Raw genomic sequence first — 12,174 nt, 5'->3', positions numbered from 1 at the left:
ATTTAAAGCTGAATCAGAAATTTTTAAGTGACCTTGTTATTATCTTTACTTGGATCTTGTAGAGTTGCTCTTGACCTCATTAAGGTTTAATAATTCATCGAAATTCCGTAACACCCATCCCAATGTTCGCAACTGTAATAAATCATAGGTTGAGGTGCAAAGGTTAAGGTTATTAAATGTAACCTATTTGTAAACAAGATTCCGCGCTTAAAATTTTGACAGGAAGACGTTCAGTTAAAAATTAAATACAGACATTGATCTTCATTTGGCAATTTCCTTTTCTACACAAAATGAGCAAAGTTAGATGTGTATTTGTCGTTAGGAACATACCACACCTGTCCTTGTGCTAGTTCTCTGAAATAGGTAAGAATTCAACAATCCTTCTTTTATATCACAAAACTTTTTTTAAGGACACTGAGTTTCTTTAATTTCTGAGACGTTAGATTTATAAAACACATGTAGACTTTTAAAGGCGTGATGTAGCACGCAGTGACGCACACGAAAAGAGTTTATACGAGACAACCGACGTGTTGTAGATCAAAGAGGTTCTTTAAAAAAACAAACATATAAAGACCATTTGTGACATATTATATTTCAGGACCCCTGTATTTCTTTTCGTTACAAAATATAATTAAACTCTTCATATGTACACAAAAACTTTAAAGTATAGGATATTTCATTTTTAAAAATCTCAGTGTTGCCATGTGATTACGCTGTTTGAAAAGCGCGCTTTATTTATACCAGATGATTCACTCCAACCAGTACTGAGATTTTAAAATACAAGGCAAGAAAATTAAAGAAATCTCTCAAAAACTGAAAAGCAATTTTGAATATCAAATCAATACTCGACGGACAATTTAGGGAATGAAATCTGAACTTTGGAAAATGATATTGTACGTAAAAACGGTATGTATCGAATACAGTAAATTATAAGCCTTTCACGGATACTGTGGTTATACTGTAATGAGATGCGCAGACAGATTAATGATGATAATATCAAAGATAAAACTTTGACCGAGGTAGGATAAAATCTAGGACGTTTTCCCAAAATTGACAAAGACCTTTATCGGACAGGATAGTCGCATCGAAGAAAATTAATTCTTTCCTTTTTCACAGTCGCTAATCAGCAAGAATATGTGATTAATAAATAAAAACAACTCCTCATCAGATATACTATAAATAGTACGGGAAAGTCCAAGTCAGTGAACTTATATTATAAATTCTGGGTAACATTTTGTCTCTGCAGGTCTTTCAGACAATAAATTCAAATTAAAAAATCACTCTAGTCCTTTTCTCAAAAAAGTTTTCACAGCGAACGGTAAAATACTGCTTTTGGGACAAGCGGCGTATCTAAGGTGGTGGAACCCCCCTTTTTGACGATGAATGCGATGAATGCGTCTGAATAGGTATACATAAGGCTCCCCCTTATCCTGAGTTTGAACCCGGGCCCTTTTAAAAATGGCTGGACCCAAATTATATCAAAATTACAGAAAGGACTTGCCAAGCTATATATGTAAAAATATGGATAATTCTTTATTTAAACAGGGGGGGGGGGGGGGGGTCTTTTTTTGCTTAGGTTGATTAGGTATTTAGAAAATATGTGTGTTGTTAACTGTTTTTCAAATTATCAAATAAAAATTAAAGAATTTTTATCAATGCTCGATCTCCTCGGTTTTTTTTTCAATTGATATAAATAATTGGTTTACTCCTGGTTTGCCCACTTTTAATTCTACCAATTATCTATTAGTAAAGAAAACAAAAAAGACAAAAGGGTTAATGAGCATACAATTGTATAGTCTGTTCCAACTTAGGTATGGTCAGGTATATAGTTAGTAAGTGTTTTCTGCATATTATTCAGGTTGTTTTTTTGTATAGAAAAAATTATTAAAAAAATCAAATATTTTTTCTCATTATTTTAATATAAATTCATTCAATACACATACATGTACACAACAAATAACAAAAAAAGATATTCAGTTACAAAAGTGTCTATATTATTCATTAGTTTCTGAATGATTTTCATGATAAAAATACATTAATAAAAGATCTCTTTTATTGCAAACATAATGTAATAAATTAATCAATTTTATAAATGCATTGCGTAAGGAAATATGTAAAATGAGGATAAATACAATCTTTTATATTTACACTAAAAGTCACAAAACATGATATTTACAAATCTTCACTTCATTGTCCAGTTCAAATGAAGAAGATGGGATCGATCATCGGCTGCGTCAGAGTAATCTACCACGCTTATTAGTCCTTGTTGGAATCTTTCTTTCAGTAGTTGGAGTCTGGTTCTTATACTCTGTATCTGTAGCGGGCTCCTCCTGCTGCATCTTGGATAATGTTGCATTATGTTAGTGCCTGTGTCTTTTTCAGTAGCTCAATGATCTCATGGCCATGTTTGAGTCTCTCCTTATGTTTGTTGTGCCATCCTTCCAAGTGATTTGTGATGGGAGTCCTTCTGTGTAATAGTGATTCCATAGCAAACGGTAGCTTTCAATCCTGAACTCTGTCATGTATTCTGTAAATGAAGTTGTAGCCAGTATGTTTTCAGTTTCTCAAATGTCTTCTTTAGTGTTTAGCCAAACTTCCACAACAAGGTGGGGTGGAACAAGAGGTAGTACTGCGGCTCCTCGCTGCAGTTGAGTTATGTCTTCATTTTCTTTATAATAGGACTGTAGTCCATATTTCTGTGACTATTGCCAAATACACTGGGTGAAGTGGAAGTAGCAGCCTTTCACATTAACCTCTGGCCACACTGTTCGTGCTGCGTTGTTGTTTGCTGTTTCATAGTCAGTAAATAGCCTTTTTGTTTGAAGTTCTAACCGGTGTTGTTAGCAATCATGATTATTAATCGAAAAATATTTTTTGTTGTTATTTTTTTTTTTTAAAGAAAATGCTAGCTTGGATGCAGATTACTGTGTAAATTGTGTTATATTTATAGCTTGGCTATTGAACAGTTGCATTTATATTCTAGTAAGTTGTTAGAATAAATTGGATATTTTTTATATTAAGTTTCAGAACAGTGTTTTTTATTAAAATTTAAAAAAAAAATAAGTTAAATAAAGTTAAAGATATTCAATGAGATTTATTCTAATAAATCTTTAGTTTCATTCTTTTACCTTTTACCTTTTTTCAGAATGTATCAATAATTAAAACTATTTGTTGATAATTTGGAAAAATAGTTCATTTCAAGTGCACATTTTTCCTATTTTTTGTATGAATAAAAATACATTTTCCTGCCAAAAATATATAAAATTTAGACAGTTTGGCACACTTTCCTTGATTTAATAACTGAATATAATGTTCTTTTGAACATTTACAGGTAAAATAAAAGGTAAAAAATATGACTATAATTCAGAAATAAACTATAATTGTTAAAACAACAATTCCCTCTATGTTTACATATACATGTAATTAAAACTGGGCAAACCAGGATGACACCAAATAATTTTGCCCTATATTGACCCCATTTTCCTAGGTAAAAATCATTAATCAATTATATAAGTCGTACTGAGATTTCTTACGGCATCACTGACATCTTAATCCAGCCTTCTATTTCGTAAGCGTTATCTTATACTCGAATTATGGTTAAACAGTGATCCAAGATCACAGGCTATAGCAATCAGTGAGCCAGGACCCGAGGCTACGACAAATCATGCAATTAAGTTACAATTTTGATTTTACATTTTTATCATTGTTAATTAAATTTTGGTTATTTCATTATTTTAATAAATATTTGAATGATTGAAAGTTGTGACCTCAGTTTACATGGTTTACAACAATTTAACATTTATTGTTGCAATTTTCATTAATCATATTGATGCAAGTATTAATTTTCACCAAAAAGTATACAGATCTTTTGACAATCTTAAGAAACAACTATATTAAGTTTCATGAAATTTCAGGTGCAATTTTTTATGAAAGTATGTGTTCCTTCTCCAGTGAATATATAAGAAGAATATTGTGGTTCATCTCTTAACTCTTAAGCCAAATGTCAATTTTATTTGATGTAAACATGGTAACATGTGTCACCTTAAAACAACTTATCCAAATTATAATAAATGAATTTAAAGCTTAATTTTACTTGAATTCAATAAACGATCATGATAAAGGTCTAGATATTCATATGTAAAGATAACTAGTATCTTTATAGTCGTTAATTGTAAAATATATACACAAATAACATCAAATTTAAAAATTAAATTTCTTTGTAGGTAGAAGAAGCTTTATCAGCAATGGACAACTTACAGTCACCAAAGGTATCAGGATTATAATTTAGCACGCCAGAGGCTCGTTTCGTCAACATAAGACTCATCAGTGAATCTCATACGAAAACATTCATAAAGCCAACCAAGCACAAAGTTAATGAACATTGAGGATCCCAAATTCCAAACAGTTGTGCCAAATACGACCAAGGCAACCTAGAAGTTAAGGTTGACAATTAATTGAGAATAAAAATGATTTAGAGATCAAGATAAATAAGAGAGGAAAATATTTAATCATAGTTATAGTTTTTTTTATAAATAGTAGCCTCACTAATCATAATGAAAAAGACAGTTTATCACAAGCATTACTACTGGTCAATCGATCTTGACCCAGTCATGGCTATATATATATCTGTTTTGCTATCAACACTACTGATAATGGGATTGTCTATATAACACTGTTTCTAAAAAGAACATGTTGCTGATAGAAGTACGTCTCCTATTAGAAGTAACATCAGAAGATTACCTTACTACGCTTAAAGAAGTTTCAAGGAATTATAATCAGTCAAAAGAAATATAGACCAACTGTTATGATGTCTGAAAACTACAAGATCACTTATTAAACACCTATGATGTGGATAAAAACAGGGAAAATACCATAATGTATAAGACAGAACGATAAAAGTATGTGACTGAATTCAGTCATAGACTTAGATTTAAAATGTGTTTGTATATATTGTATAGATATTTCTACTATACAAACCATGTACTTTATAGTGTCAATGAATAATAGTGCCAGTGACTGAATTCAGTCAAGATTTTCGTTATTGTTAACATTAATATGTATATTTAGAATCAACTTGGAAATCTTTTCTATAATACTATAATCTAGTTTTGAAAAAAGGAAGATGATTCTTGATGTTTGTAAATTGACTGAATTCAGTCAACAGTTTTCTTATGCACTTCTGTAAAAACTGTATATACCCCTCAGATCATTTACTTGTTGTGTAGGATATTGCACACATCCAACTGCTACCAATCTCTAATTTTTAATGTATTATCAATTGAATATTCAAATAAATTAAGATAAAGGTTGTAGTGCAAGATGACTGAATTCAGTCATGACTATGGTGTCACATATGCAGTTTTTATTCATATAGATAACTGGGACAAACAGATTTTCATTGGAAAAAAAGTCACAATTTAACAGTTTGAATAAAACGTATATTCTCATTTATTTTGTTTTTGAACATGTTAAATAAAAGCTTCAGATTACACAAATGGAAGCAAGTACCCATTGTGCCTAATATATTTTTCCAAACAGAGACCGAAATCGCGTACTTCTAAGAAAATAGCTGAAAATACGTAAGGACACGATTTGCATCAACATGTGTCAATTTTTTCTAAGATATGGGGAGAAACATCAGTTATCTAAATTTTAAGGAGGTGTTATTAAGCAGATTCTTGCATACTCTCCATATTTGACAAATCAGAATATTGACAAGTTGAAACAGAATGTGTTTAAAGAGCTTTTGGTTTTGTCATTTGCCTAAAGAGTTTTCAATTATAAATTTCCTAGGAGTTTGGTATTTTTATTATTTTATATTTACAAATACCATATTTAAGTACAACAATAATTTGTGTTGACTGCAAACCATGATATCGACAAAACTTCTACCCACAGTGCATTAAAAGGAAAGCAATCTCATAAGTGTATACAGATTATAAAATTGTGCGAATTAAATGTCAAAATAAAACATGAACTATTTATCGAGCAAATAAGACAAAACAAAAATAGAAATTTGTAACTTAATGATTGTCATAAAAGTAAGAAGATGATTGATGTATGTCTGGTTCTTCAGAATACATTTGTTTGCTCTCGTTGATAACTTCAAAGCTACATAGCAAACAGATAAAACTTAATTCAAAAGGTTCATACACAGTTACGTTTAGTGATTAACTCTCCAATTTTTTGTTAATCAGAGATGTGAAACGTACACCAAGTATAAAATATAAACTATTGGCAATTTTGTTTTAATTTTTTAATTTGGGCTTTAGACAAATGGTACTCGTTACAGATTTTTTTTATTCACACAGGCAGCAAAGTGTAAAGACGATTATGATCACAGACTTTTTATTCCAACTGTTTGACCCTAGTCCACGTATTATTAAACTGAATTGATATAAATATGAACTAAGAATAGCTGTTATAAGATCAGAAAATAACTTCTAATTATTCAAAAATATTGACATTTTAGCATATGAAGTGCTTAACATTATATTCTCCGGCCGTTTTTGATATGCATACTATAAAACAACTTATATTCGCGGATACTTTATTTTGCGTTTACAGTTTTCTATCATAATTCGCGGTGATTTAATTTCGCCATTTTTAATTTTACTTTATATAGTTAGACTAGGAATTATTCAAGTTCTAAATAGTCGCAACTATTTATAAAGTCCCGAAAATAAGTTGGTTTACAGAAAATAAGAAGCCATGGTTGTGTGGTGATATATACTACATTTTCCTTTTATTTCTGTTATCTCTGTGAATTGTAATGCATTTCCACATGTTTTGTTTTCTTACAACCATAGTTGCCGAAGATTTCAAATATCAAGCTGTGTTGAAATGACAGTTTAGAGAAAAAGTGAAAACCTTATTAATTTTAATGACCAGTTAGCAATGAAAATATTGTCATTTGAAATATTTGCTGTGAAAACATGGAGTTTTTAATGGCTAGTGGCATGTTCCTTGTTAAACAAAATAGTGCTATAAAGTAAGTGGGTCGTAAGTAACATGTCAAGGTTTTGTCAAATGCTGAAAATGGTTTATTAGAATTCTGCTAGATACTTAATAGAGAGATTTATGGGAAGTTACTGGTTTAATAGGAAATTATAAACAATTGAATAATCCCCTTAAATTCGCAATAAGTAAGAAATGGGATAAAACGATAAAAGGATGCTATGATATTCCTATTTTATTCATTGGCGATAGCTGTAGAAAATATAATGATCTATAACTCATACAAACACAGAAAAAAACTATAACTATACTAGTAAATTCTTTTTTTTCTCTTTAATTCACCTCCATACTGATTAGTCTTTTCTATCTTTATTTGTTTATGTATTTCATGTATATATCATATGATCATTATATAAATAACTATACAATGGCTGTTTCAATTCCTATATATGATTACATTAATTTTCTTCCTCGATACTCAGAACAGACAATCATACTACATCTCATTATCTTTTCATGAAATGAATACTAGTATGTGACGTTGTTTTCGCGAACGTCTTTGAAACTCTTCGTTTTACATGTTTTTAGCCATGGCGTTGTCAGTTTGTTTTGGATTTACGAGTTTGGCTGTCCCTTTGGTATCTTTCGTCCCTCTTTTCTCTTCTTTTAGACTTGTCTAGTAGGTCTATGTTGTTGCCACCAAGTTCACTAGTACAAATTAAAGGAGGAAATTGGTTGATAAATACCAATGTTGCTACTTCAATTGGTTCGCTGTTTTGTTTGTTTTTGAAAGAAATGGAACGCTATATCTGTATTTTTTTTCCATTTGATGTATTACGGGATTTTGTGTCTGGCTTTTTTTAGTGCCACATAATCGGAGCATAAAATGTGGGATACTGGTGTATTATAAAGAATTGGAGAGAATCGTAGCCATTTAAACACATTTGGTTGTATCACTTAGAGCTTATTATATAATTCGAGCGCAGCTTTCATTTATAAACAGATTCAGTTCATTGCATAACGTATGTGCATAGTTATAATCATGCCAATTGTCGACATCTTATATAAGTTGAGAGATATAAGAAGATGTTGGTATAAGACCCTGCAAATAGTTCAACAAAACAATCATCTATATAGACCTATGTTCGCAAAAGATTGCGAAACACTCATCTCAAACCGGCGTAGACATTCAATTACACTTCGCCGTTAATAAACACCATAGAGTGTTAAGAACATAGGTTCAAAATAATGTATCGTCCTGAATATGCATGAAATATTTGCCACTGGACGGTTAGCAACCAACAATCAATCAATCAAACAAAATAATGAACGCTCTATTGCTAGTAACCTTGATTCATAACCCTCTTTAATCTTCTCACCTTAGTTTGAAGACGAACTATTTTCAAAACACTGACTCCCGTGTTTATGTTTAAGATGAAAAGAACTTTAATATATGACATGTGATATAAATGTTTAATCTGTGTGATACTACGTTTAAGGTAGATAGGGTGTCTTCCTCCATCTTTGATTTGGAAATACCAGAAAACAAGGTCTGGATCTTTAATAGAATGTGCACAGTTTAAGAGTAGTAGGTAATTCATGTGTAAGAACTTTCACTTCAATATAGAAGAGGGACGAAAGATACCAAAGGGACAGTGGGGTTCGTGTTGTTTATTCTTTAGTTTTATATGTTGTGTCATGTGTACTATTGTTTTTCTGTTTGTCTTTTTCATTTTTAGCCATGGCGTTGTCAGTTTGTTTTAGATTTACGAGTTTGACTGTCCCTTTGGTGTCTTTCGTCCCTCTTTTTTCAAACTCGTAAATCTAAAACAAACTGACAACGCCATGGCTAAAAATGAAAAAGACAAACAGAAAAACAATAGTACACATGACACAACATAGAAAACTAAAGAATAAACAACACGAACCCCAGCAAAAACTAGGGGTGATCTCAGGTGCTCCGGAAGGGTAAGAAGATCCTGCTCCACATGCGGCACCCGTCGTGTTGCTTATGTGATTACAAATCCGGTAAATAGTCTAATCCGGTAGGTCAAATTCATGAAAGGGAAGGGGATTGTAGTAACGACGTAAGGAACATATCCGATATCATTTGTAAAATGACATGTTTTATCATATCTTTGGTTGGATTTTACAAAAAACAGTTGACTTTTGTTGAATTAATTTTTTTCCAACTTTGCCACATAAGGGGAGGCAACTCAAAGTCAAGGGCAGATAATTCAGATGAAGGTACTTTTACAATAGAATGTGTTAGGAATTTACCTTTTTTATTATGTAGCAAGAAAACGGGTCCGGTGACCTCATTTTTTCTTTTTGTTAATTGAAAGCTATCTTCTTCTATGCTATCTCATAATTCTATGGAGTAGTTTATGCTTTATTGTAGAAAATTTTCCATGCATAATCTATACAAAAATTGTCAATTTTAAACACCACTCAGCGTGAAAATAAGCACGGTGACCCATTCTTTTTTTTTTTTTTTTTTAAAGCATTATAAAAACTACATTTTTGAAAATTATTAAACAATTCTATGGATAATAATTCAGACACCCCTTCTACCTAAAAAAAATCGTAGTTCCCACATAATGAGCATACACGTTAAATACACGTTTTTGTAAATTGAATGTGTATGGGTTTTTTTTTAAATAAAATTACAAAAATACTGAACTTCGAGGAAAATTCAATCGGAAATTCCTAAATCACATGGCACAATCAAATGACAAAACACATCAAAAATGAATGGACAACAACTGTCATATTCCAAACTTGGTACAGACATTGTCAAATGTAGAAAATGGTGGATTGAACATGTTTATTTAGCGATAAACCTCTCACTTGTATGCCAGTCTCATCAAATTCTGTTATATTTACACAATGCGTAAACAAAACAGACATAATAAATAACATAGTCAAAATATTGGTACAACAGTCACATTGACTAATAAATTTCACCATTTTTACTATCTAAATATTCTCTCTGGGAAAGTTTATATCTGTGTACGGAAACTTTTAAGGGTACATTCTTATGAAATACTTGTCAGTCTTACTTTATTACTAGTAATAAAATGACAAAAATTATATATTCGGTATTTGATATGTACAAGATGTAGTTCTAGTTGCCGCATGGAACTGTTTAAGTCCGTACAATGTAAGATGACCTATAATTGCTAACATCCATGTCATTTGAAATCTACGTAATAGGTGTCTCTGTTGGTTTTTGAGTGTGTTTGTACTTCGCGTTGTGTTCGTTTAGGGTTTGACTAACAATAAATACAATCGTGTGGTTCAACATTCATTCAAAAGCATAGAATCATAAGATACAATATACATAGTAACGCGACGTCACATCGTCATTGGCGACGGCACACATACGAACGCATAACGTTCCCGCAATCCTCGACAGTCTCATTGGCATTTATACTAAATCTAGCTTCTTATTGTTACAATGATAGTTGACAGTTTTGAAAAGCTGGGTTTGTATTGCAGTAGTTAACATTTAAAACTGCTGCATGTACACTGTCACAATCTTTCTTACTTATGTATCAATAATTTCCCAAAAGACTTTTACTGTTATTTATTGATGCTAAATAGGTTGTTTACTTCTTATATTTCTCAGATGACTGACGTATATAATTTGAGTATGATGTATATAACCGTATTTTAACTCTTTTTTTGTTAATTTCAAAAACGTTAGAAATGTTCCCTAGCGATTTGTTCATGTTACTTTCTGACAATTTTTTTGTGATTAACCATATTGTGTTAGTTAATTTATTTGCAGAATGATTGACAAATTGAGTTCCAAACGGAGAGCGTAACTTATTCTGGTGCAGTAGATGCATATTTACTCGATATTTTAAAAGATGCAATTCAGTTTGATACTTTAGTGGCTACTATGAAGATCAATTATGACTGCAACCAAGATAAATCATTTCTCAAGCATATTGAAGATATGCAAAACAAATTAGATTAATATTTACGAATACAGATATTCTAAAGTGAACCATAAATGATGATAAATAGATATGTCTTCTGGTATTAATATCAAAATCATAATTATGTTTTTTATGATTTTAGTAGTCAGCGTTATAAGGACGTACGTCTATCCACTATAATCCCCCGGACCAAATATATGAATTTAGTATAAAATTTTCGGTGTTAAAGATAGTATCACATTACTTCAACTCTAAATAGCAAGACATAACACAAACTATCACTGTTATTCTTCTACTAGTTATTGAATATTTAAATCACCTATTTATAATTATGCATTAACTGTATACAAACCTCAGTTTGAACTTCACGAAAAACTAATGATTATCTTCCTTAGGGATAGGTTACCTTAGATAGCAATAAACTGTTAGGGGTGGGGGATGAAATTTTCGTTCGAAAATTTGAACTTCCCATTTCTTTGCCTTCTAACAAATTAAGCTTAATGTTTATATTGCATATGTGCATATATATGTGATCAGTGTATTTCATACACATAGATCTTATGCCTAAAATTTAATATGATTTAAATTCGAATTTAAATCCAATGGTTTGATACGTTTCTGAAATTGCGTACAAATAAATGTCATGTTCTTCAATTTTACTTTTAGATATATTGCTGATGTCCTATCACTAAATAACCCATATTTCAGCCAATACATCTCATATATCCCAGTAAACATAAAATTAAGTTTACTACTAATACCAGAACGGCTGCTTCATACCTTGAGCTGTTCCTCAATATTGACAGAGATGGACGACTTCACACGAAAATCTATGATAAACGGAACGATTTTAACATCCCAATTATCCATTTCCCATTTCTGAGTTGTACCCTCTGTCCTGTCGTATTGTGTTTACATAGCTAGGTTGATACGTTATGGTCGTGCATTATTACAATATACGAACGTGGGGTGTGCTCAGAAACTGCTCCAACAAAGTTAAGAGGAGGAAATATTAAAAATAAAAACATACAAAATAAAAATATCACGCTGTATATTTTATGGACACCATCACCAATTGGTTGATCCATACGATGTGTCTGTATATAAACTAAGTAAGGATAGGTTTTCCACGTCTTAGATTGTTATCAACCATTTACGTCAGCTAGTCTTATAGAACCGAACATGACCAATTCCCGATTTTGACTGTTTTGTTGACTGTGAAATCGCATTGTTATAAGACAGTACTTGTTAACCAACATTCATGTATTTA

General features: G+C 31.2%; 1 long non-coding RNA gene across 1 annotated transcript; it reads left to right on the top strand.

Annotated features, from left to right (window-relative positions):
• On the top strand, positions 1 to 5,447 carry LOC134695934 (uncharacterized). Its single transcript, XR_010102865.1, has 2 exons — positions 1 to 363; positions 4,224 to 5,447. It is a non-coding gene; the product is annotated as an uncharacterized LOC134695934 (long non-coding RNA).
• Positions 5,448 to 12,174: the final 6,727 nt, after the last annotated feature.

Source organism: Mytilus trossulus, chromosome 14 (genome assembly GCF_036588685.1).
Source record: "Mytilus trossulus isolate FHL-02 chromosome 14, PNRI_Mtr1.1.1.hap1, whole genome shotgun sequence".
Taxonomy (NCBI): Eukaryota; Metazoa; Mollusca; class Bivalvia; order Mytilida; family Mytilidae; genus Mytilus; species Mytilus trossulus.
Note: the sequence above shows the minus strand (reverse complement) of the source record. Positions and strands in the feature narration are given on the sequence as shown.